Genomic DNA, 9,064 nt, shown 5'->3' with positions numbered 1-9,064 from the left:
AACCACTCTCCCACAGTTCACCACTACACAGTCCACCACTACACAGTCCACCACTACCAGCAACCATTACCACACAGTCCACCACTACCACCAACCCCTACCACACAGTCCACCACTACACAGTCCACCACTACCAACAACCACTACCACACAGTCCACCACTACCAGCAACCACTACCACACAGTCCACCACTACCAACAACCACTACCACACAGTCCACCACTACCAGCAACCACTACCACACAGTCCACCACTACCACCAACCACTACCACACAGTCCACCACTACCACCAACCACTACCCCACAGTCCACCACTACCACACAGTCCACCACTACCACCAACCACTACCACACAGTCCACCACTACCACCAACCATTACCCCACAGTCCACCACTACCACCAACCACTACCACACAGTCCACCACTACCACCAACCATTACCCCACAGTCCACCACTACCACCAACCACTACCACACAGTCCACCACTACCACACAGTCCACCACCACACAGTCCACCACTACCACCAACCATTACCCCACAGTCCACCACTACCACCAACCACTACCACACAGTCCACCACTACCAGCAACCACTACCACACAGTCCACCACTACCACCAACCACTACCACACAGTCCACCACTACCACCAACCACTACCACACAGTCCACCACTACCACCAACCATTACCCCACAGTCCACCACTACCACCAACCACTACCACACAGTCCACCACTACCAGCAACTACTACCACACAGTCCACCACTACCACTACCACTACCACACAGTCCACCACTACTACCAACCATTACCACAGTCCACCACTACCACCAACCACTACTCCACAGTCCACCACTACCACCAACCACTACCACACAGTCCACCACTACCACTACCACACAGTCCACCACTACCACCAACCATTACCACACAGTCCACCACTACCACCAACCACTACCACACAGTCCACCACTACCACCAACCACTACCACACAGTCCACCACTACCACCAACCACTACCACACAGTCCACCACTACCACCAACCATTACCCCACAGTCCACCACTACCACCAACCATTACCACACAGTCCACCACTACCATCAACCACTACCACACAGTCCACCACTACACAGTCCACCACTACCACCAACCACTACCCCACAGTCCACCACTACCAGCAACCACTATCCCACAGTCCACCACTATCACCACCCCTACCACGACCCACAGTCCACCCAGCCACGGCCCACAGCCCATAGTCTACCACTACCACCACCGATAAAAGCCACAGGCATTCAACCACAGCCACCTGCACCACTACCACAAACAGCAACATTACCACTACCACCACCAAAAACACAAAGACAAATATCCCCCATGTAGCTGCTGGGGAAAGTGCTGCAAGTGAGCACCTATTACGGTTGGCACTTTGGCACGCGAGGACACGGGTGGCGAGCACCCTACCCGGCCGCCTTTGTCTCCCTAGTGGCGATGTTTACGACACACATCACCAGGTACTGTACTCATTTGAAGCTGAGTCGGCCTCGGAGGAGGCCCAGGACAAGTTCAGATAATTCACTATCACTGGTGTTGGCCGTGAGTGGGAATCAAACTCTGGTCTCTTCCTGGTTTGTAGCGCTAACTGCTAACCCTACCGATCCCTATACACAAAGACGAAGATCCCCCAAATAGCCATAACAGACTGTTGGGGCAGGTGCTGCTGGCGAGCACCTATGAAGGCTGGCATTGTGGCATTACAGATGGGGAGGGTGGCCAGCACCACGCCAGGCCGCCTCTGTTTACCTAGTGGCGATAATTAACTGAAAGAAGGCTTCCAAGGAATGGGAAATGCTCAACCATTTTCCAGAGTCTCACCGTAGTTGTAGATTGTCGGAGCTGGGGACTGCTCATTGAGAACTTTTTGATGGAGGGTCTTAGACTTTTAAATTATTAAGTCCTATTTTGTTTTACAAGCCTCAGTCAAAGCATTGACGACTGCCTGAAGATCCGCTTCTGAATGGGCATACACTACAGCATCCTCAGCATCTGCTGTCGGGATGGTCTTGGTTTTAGATTGAAGCCCTTGACTGTCTTATGGGTGTGCATATTAGTGCGTATTGATTGTTTATCAGTGAGTGTGTCTATAAGTGAGTGTCTATGAGTGAGCACACCAGTGCCTACTTTATTAAAGACCAATTCAGACATTATTGGCCACCCCGTGTCCTGAAATGGACTTGTTACTGATAATCACTGCTCGCATACCATCAAGTGGCAGGCGAAGATTTGTGACAGATTTCCGTGGACATCCGTACTTTTGAAGGACCCTCCACGCTGCTTCTTGGTTGAAAGAATCAAAGGATATCATGAGGTCAAAGAGGGCCACTTGGATAGGTTTGTGTTGTTCCTCGCATTTTCCCTGCAGTTAACGGGGAATGAAGATCACGTCCAGTTGGTGCCTCTCGATGACCCGGACCCACATTTGGATTCTGTGAGGAGTGCATCAGCAAGTGGCAGAAGATGGTTCAGGAAAGTTCTTGCGATGATCTTTCCTGCGGTGGAAAGCAAGGCGACCCCCCGCCCCCCTCCCCTTCTGTGATTTCCATATTCGGATGGTCACAATCACGGCATCCCTGAGGTCGTGATTGGGATTTCCTCGCGTTTTCAAATCTTCCACATGACTGCCTGGAGCCCGTGACGTTAGCTCCTCTCTCCCCTTGTTTGAATATTTTCAGTGGGGATTCCACCAGCTCCAGACGCCTCGTGGATTCTTCAACCGCTTTGAAACTATCAGCACGACCTCCCTGGCGCTCGTGTAACTCCAGCGCCGAGTACTGCGCGCAGGTCTGGGCATCAAGTGCCCGCGTAAAGGAATTGGACGTCCAATTCCACAGCATCCTTCGAACAAATAACGGGCATGGCCGAAACGCGCTCCCGCTGAGTGGCTGCCGGCTCTGGCCAGCGACAGCAAAACGCGTTGGAGAAAAATTCCGAGGCGGTGTAAATTTACCGTTACATCAAGACCTGCTTGACCCATCCACGAACTCGTTTGAAAACCGGAAACCAATCTGGGATCGTGCGAGACAATTGGATGAAGCGGAGTCAATGGAAGACCGCTGGCGAACCCCGGTGGGGTTCTGTGGACATTGAAATAACAGAAGCCTCATCAACGACCCCACGATTTCGATGCAAGGCGTTGATCTGCCAAGAAAACTACTCTGCTCCGTCAACCGTTTCAGAAGAGCAACAGGGGTCGCTGAGCAAACCCCTCTCCACAGGTGGAGAATGAAAGACAACCCACAGTGTGACTGTGGCCACCCGAACCAGACAATGGACCATATTGCGAATAACGGCATCCTAGGCCATCGCTCTCCAGCGCTCCTCCTGAAGCTAACGCTCGGCTCACAGACTTAAACTTGGGCGTGTGATTTGCAGGTACTTGCCATAGGCTGGAGGGAGAGAGATCCGCTTGATGTCTATCCTCAACTTCATCAAGGTTTGCTTGGGGGATTCCAAGCTAATTTCTTATCGGGTGTTGTGGGATAGAGTGGAAAACATTGTCGTCAACGGACGAGCCACGATTGAGATCTTCAAATTGCTCCTTACAGCTTCCCTAAGTCACAGTCCCTATGATCACTGTTACGTTGCATTTATGGCTTTATTTTGGTTATTTCGAAAACGTTTTTTGGTTTGGCCATGTTTTTGTTTATTGTAGTACGGAGTTAGACTGATGGCCTTAATCTTAGTTGTCTTGTGGTTGTTGTTGTAGTGCGGAGTTAGACTGATGGCCTTAATCTTAGTTGTCTTGTGGTTGTTGTTGTAGTGCGGAGTTAGACTGATGGCCTTAATCTTAGTTGTCTTGTGGTTGTTGTTGTAGTGCGGAGTTAGACTGATGGCCTTAATCTTAGTTGTCTTGTGGTTGTTGTTGTAGTAACGGAGTTAGACTGATGGCCTTAATCTAAGTTGTCTTGTGGTTGTTGTTGTAGTAACGGAGTTAGACTGATGGCCTTAATCTAAGTTGTCTTGTGGTTGTTGTTGTAGTAACGGAGTTAGACTGATGGCCTTAATCTAAGTTGTCTTGTGGTTGTTGTTGTAGTAACGGAGTTAGACTGATGGCCTTAATCTAAGTTGTCTTGTGGTTGTTGTTGTAGTAACGGAGTTAGACTGATGGCCTTAATCTTAGTTGTCTTGTGGTTGTTGTTGTTGTTTGACTTGCATCCCACTGGGATTTTTGCACACAGCGTTGGTGTACGGTGCTTTTTTCAGGAATATTTTGATGTTTTTTTTTTCCTGGATTTTCTGTTTGCACAGTCACATAGTCACTTTAAGATGTTTTCTTGTTCGTGTTTTAGTTCTTTGTTTTTTTGCACCAGATTCAAGAGCCGAATGGCTCACAGGGCTATACCAATATAAATGGCACTATGGAAATGAACTCTCCTTGATCAGATCTCCTTCCTTCTTAGGCCTTAGAGGAAGATGGTTCCCGAGCAATCGGAACAGAGGCGGTTCTAGGGGGCACTGAAAAGCCCGTGGCATATCATGGATGTCGGCAAGATGCTCTTTCTTGCCTCATCTTCGCACCATTTTATTTTCATATCGCGTGTCCTCCTCTGGACCACTGCCTTAGCTTGTTGGTGATCCCACGTCTTTTGCTTGGAATTGGTAAAAGTTTTGGCAAGCACAAAAAGCCTAGTCGTTGGTGATAATTCAACTCGCGGATCTCCTACTCATTCTCATTTAAGCAGCCTTGATGTTTCTTAGTCGAGACTCCAAGTGTATCTTTACAGGCGTTGACTGTGGTGTTGATTGAAGTTTGACATGAGAATAGGTTTTACCCTTTTTCTGGCAAAAAAAAAACAGCCGTGTTAAGTTTCGATTTAAAGCTTTCGTGACTGCAGGGATTCATATTTTTGGTTCTTTCGGTAAAGTCACGTAGAAGGGAAACAATAAAACAATAAAAAAAATTATTGTTTTATATTTTTATTATTTAATTGTTTCACTTCTACGTGACTTTACTGAAAGAACCAAGAATATAGGTGTTAAGATATTACAAACACCAAACTGAAACCTTTTACAAGGAATAATGTCTGCATTAACCACAATACTTGTGGTGAAAATACAAAAAAAAACACACTGATAATATGAAGCATTGTCTTTGAAACTGAATCGTTCACACCGGAGACAATTTTGTGTAGTGTATAGTGTAGTGTATAGTGTAGTGTATAGTGTAGTGTATAGTGTAGTGTATAGTGTAGTGTCTAGTGTAGTGAATAGTGGAGTGTGTAGTGTAGTGTATAGTGTAGTGTGTAGTGTATAGTGTAGTGTGTAGTGTATAGTGTAGTGTTTAGTGCAGTGTGTAGTGTAGTGTATAGTGTGTAGTGTATAGTGTAGTGTATAGTGTAGTGTCTCGTGTAGTGTATAGTGTAGTGTGTAGTGTAGTGTATAGTGTAGTGTGTGGTGTATAGTGTAGTGTATAGTGTAGTGTATAGTGTAGTGTCTCGTGGAGTGTATAGTGTAGTGTAGTGTATAGTGTAGTGTGTAGTGTATATTATAGTGTATAGTGTAGTGTATAGTGTAGTGTGTAGTGTAATGTATAGTGTAGTGTATAGTGTAGTGTTTAGTGTAATGTATAGTGTAGTGTATCGTGTAGTGTGTAGTGTATAGTGTAGTGTGTAGTATATAGAGTAGTGTATAGTGTAGTGTATAGTGTAGTGTGTAGTGTAATGTATAGTGTAGTGTGTAGTGTAGTGTATAGTGTAGTGTGTAGTGTATAGTGTAGTGTATAGTGTAGTGTATAGTGTAGTGTATAGTGTAGTGTATAGTGTAGTGTCTCGTGTAGTGTATAGTGTAGTGTGTAGTGTAGTGTATAGTGTAGTGTGTAGTGTATATTGTAGTGTATAGTGTAGTGTATAGTGTAGTGTATAGTGTAGTGTGTAGTGTAATGTATAGTGTAGTGTATAGTGTAGTGTTTAGTGTAATGTATAGTGTAGTGTATAGTGTAGTGTGTAGTGTAGTGTATAGTGTAGTGTATAGTGTAGTGTCTCGTGTAGTGTATAGTGTAGTGTATAGTGTAGTGTATAGTGTAATGTATAGTATAATGTATAGTGTAGTGTATAGTGTAATGTATAGTGTAGTGTATAGTGTAGTGTATAGTGTAGTGTAGTGTGTAGTGTTTAGTGTAGTGTGTAGTGTATAGTGTAGTGTATAGTGTAGTGTATAGTGTAGTGTATAGTGTAATGTATCGTGTAGTGTATAGTGTAATGTATAGTGTAGTGTCTAGTGTAGTGTATAGTGTATAGTGTAGTGTATAGTGTAGTGTATAGTGTAGTGTATAGTGTAGTGTCTCGTGGAGTGTATAGTGTAGTGTAGTGTATAGTGTAGTGTGTAGTGTATATTATAGTGTATAGTGTAGTGTATAGTGTAGTGTGTAGTGTAATGTATAGTGTAGTGTATAGTGTAGTGTTTAGTGTAATGTATAGTGTAGTGTATCGTGTAGTGTGTAGTGTATAGTGTAGTGTGTAGTATATAGAGTAGTGTATAGTGTAGTGTATAGTGTAGTGTGTAGTGTAATGTATAGTGTAGTGTGTAGTGTAGTGTATAGTGTAGTGTGTAGTGTATAGTGTAGTGTATAGTGTAGTGTATAGTGTAGTGTATAGTGTAGTGTATAGTGTAGTGTCTCGTGTAGTGTATAGTGTAGTGTGTAGTGTAGTGTATAGTGTAGTGTGTAGTGTATATTGTAGTGTATAGTGTAGTGTATAGTGTAGTGTATAGTGTAGTGTGTAGTGTAATGTATAGTGTAGTGTATAGTGTAGTGTTTAGTGTAATGTATAGTGTAGTGTATAGTGTAGTGTGTAGTGTAGTGTATAGTGTAGTGTATAGTGTATAGTGTAGTGTCTCGTGTAGTGTATAGTGTAGTGTATAGTGTAGTGTATAGTGTAATGTATAGTATAATGTATAGTGTAGTGTATAGTGTAATGTATAGTGTAGTGTATAGTGTAGTGTATAGTGTAGTGTAGTGTGTAGTGTTTAGTGTAGTGTGTAGTGTATAGTGTAGTGTATAGTGTAGTGTATAGTGTAGTGTATAGTGTAATGTATCGTGTAGTGTATAGTGTAATGTATAGTGTAGTGTCTAGTGTAGTGTATAGTGTAGTGTATAGTGTGGTGTGTAGTGTAGTGTATAGTGTAGTGTATAGTGTAGTGTATAGTGTAGTGTATAGTGTGGTGTGTAGTGTATAGTGTCGTGTGTAGTGTATAGTGTAGTGTATAGTGTAGTGTATTGCATCCTTAGAGCCCAATGTGTTCACTTACCGACCATTCCCCTGTTAATGGCGGGCTGTTGTAGGTTACCGCAAATATGAATAAATGCAATGATTAACCACGTTCTTTCATAGAATGTGTTTATAATGTTACTAATATTAGGGTATTCACATACAATGTTTAAATACTACAAAGTACGTTTCTGCGTGAAAAAGTGTTCACTTTCGATGCTAGCGGAACGAATCAAGCCGTTGACGGGCATTTTGCTAATCCTCGCTTAACCACCAAATCACTAAACGACCGGTTTAATGCAACCAATTACAGTCGTTGAGAGAGGGGGATTCTGCTGTATCGTATAGGGGTTGTAAAGCACAGGTCCGCGATAACGCCCGAGATGATGCGTAACACAGGGCCCATACAAGCTAAACTCTTTTTATTGTTACCAGGCGAGGTCCACTACTGAGGTGTGCAGCTTTTTATCAGAAGCGACGTGGCAAATTCGCAAAGGATAGCTCAACCAAGTGGGCTTATCATCATCGTCATCATCATCGTCGTCATCGTCGTCATCATCATCACCGACAAAATAGTCTGAACACGTGATGATGTTTATTCAAAATTTGGGGCGGAAAAACCGGAGGACCAGGGGTAGAAATCCTCGAGACCACGGGGAGAGAGAGGGAGATGCACACAGGCATCAGGGTCCTGATCGAACCCACAACCTCCTTTATACCAGGTGAGGTAACTAACGTTTCATAGAATTAAGGGTTTCCTGGTGGGTAGCATCATCTAGAAGCATCCAGCAGCATCCCAATGCCCTGTTGTGAGATGATGATGATGATGAGGATCCTCCACCGCGGCAACGGCCGTTACAACCACCGCATATTCCTACTCGCTCGCAACATCGTTCCATTTCCACTCAATCGCGTTACACGTATTAAATTCGTTAAAATAAATAACGTCATATAATTATTAGGGGGCAAAGCACAGTTCGCGTTAACGCACGAGACAAAGACCGAACGTGAGTGAGTGTGTGTGTGGCATCTGCTAGAGGTATCCAGCTGCATCCCCAGCCTTGGCTGATGCAGCTGCCACTACGCGGAGGCAAGCAGCCGTTACAGACCCACCGCTTATTCCTACTGGCACGTAAAACGTAGCTCCGTTCTGCCAGATCGCGTTACGATGGCTAATAAATAGCGTATAGTAAAGCACGGTCAGCGATAACGTGTGAGATGATGTGTAGCAAAGGCTAAAACAACGACTGAGAGGCCCCGTGTGTGCGGGTAGGATGGACTAGAGGTATCCAACTGCATCCCAATGTCTCAGATTATGATGATACACCGCTTATATCCTACTGGCGCGCGACGCAGTTCCGTTCAGCTCGATCGCGTTACACATATATATCCAATTCGCGTTGCGAACACACGAGCGTTATAGGAGAATGAACCGTACGTGTCTGTGTAGCGAATGCGTGAGTGAGTGTGTGTGCGCCTGTGTGTGTGGCGTATACACCAGTGTGCGATGCGTGTATGTGTGTGTGTGCCATGAATGTGCAGCTCGAATCTTCAGCAGGCTGCACAGTGGCCTAGAAAGAGAATACATACACACGAGAAAAAAAGTGAGACATTTAAAACGCGGAAATTCATTCACATTACACCAACATACGTAGTGTATGTAAATTATGTAGTGATAGACATTTCCAATAAGTATTATTTTATTGGTTGGCTTATTCATAGCCAAACAACTCATAGCTCAGTGTAAGCCTTACTTGGTGCAGTGTTGAGTCAATGGGCAGTGTTGAGTCTA

The 9,064-nt window shown here is 44.6% G+C and overlaps 1 protein-coding gene across 3 annotated transcripts in view; it reads right to left on the bottom strand.

The window, feature by feature from the left end:
- Positions 1-7,673: 7,673 nt before the first annotated feature.
- Positions 7,674-9,064, bottom strand: part of LOC116957390 (uncharacterized) — a 96,475-nt gene continuing 95,084 nt past the window's right edge. For all 3 annotated transcript variants that reach the window (XM_032979510.2, XM_076055855.1, XM_076055856.1), the window contains exon 20: positions 7,674-8,843. The gene's annotated coding sequence lies outside the window, so the exon portion shown is untranslated. The remainder of the gene's footprint in view (positions 8,844-9,064) is intronic.

This window comes from Petromyzon marinus, chromosome 73 (genome assembly GCF_048934315.1).
Source record: "Petromyzon marinus isolate PM22_M1 ecotype Great Lakes invasive population chromosome 73, UKy_Petmar_22M1.pri1.0, whole genome shotgun sequence".
Taxonomy (NCBI): Eukaryota; Metazoa; Chordata; class Hyperoartia; order Petromyzontiformes; family Petromyzontidae; genus Petromyzon; species Petromyzon marinus.
Note: the sequence above shows the minus strand (reverse complement) of the source record. Positions and strands in the feature narration are given on the sequence as shown.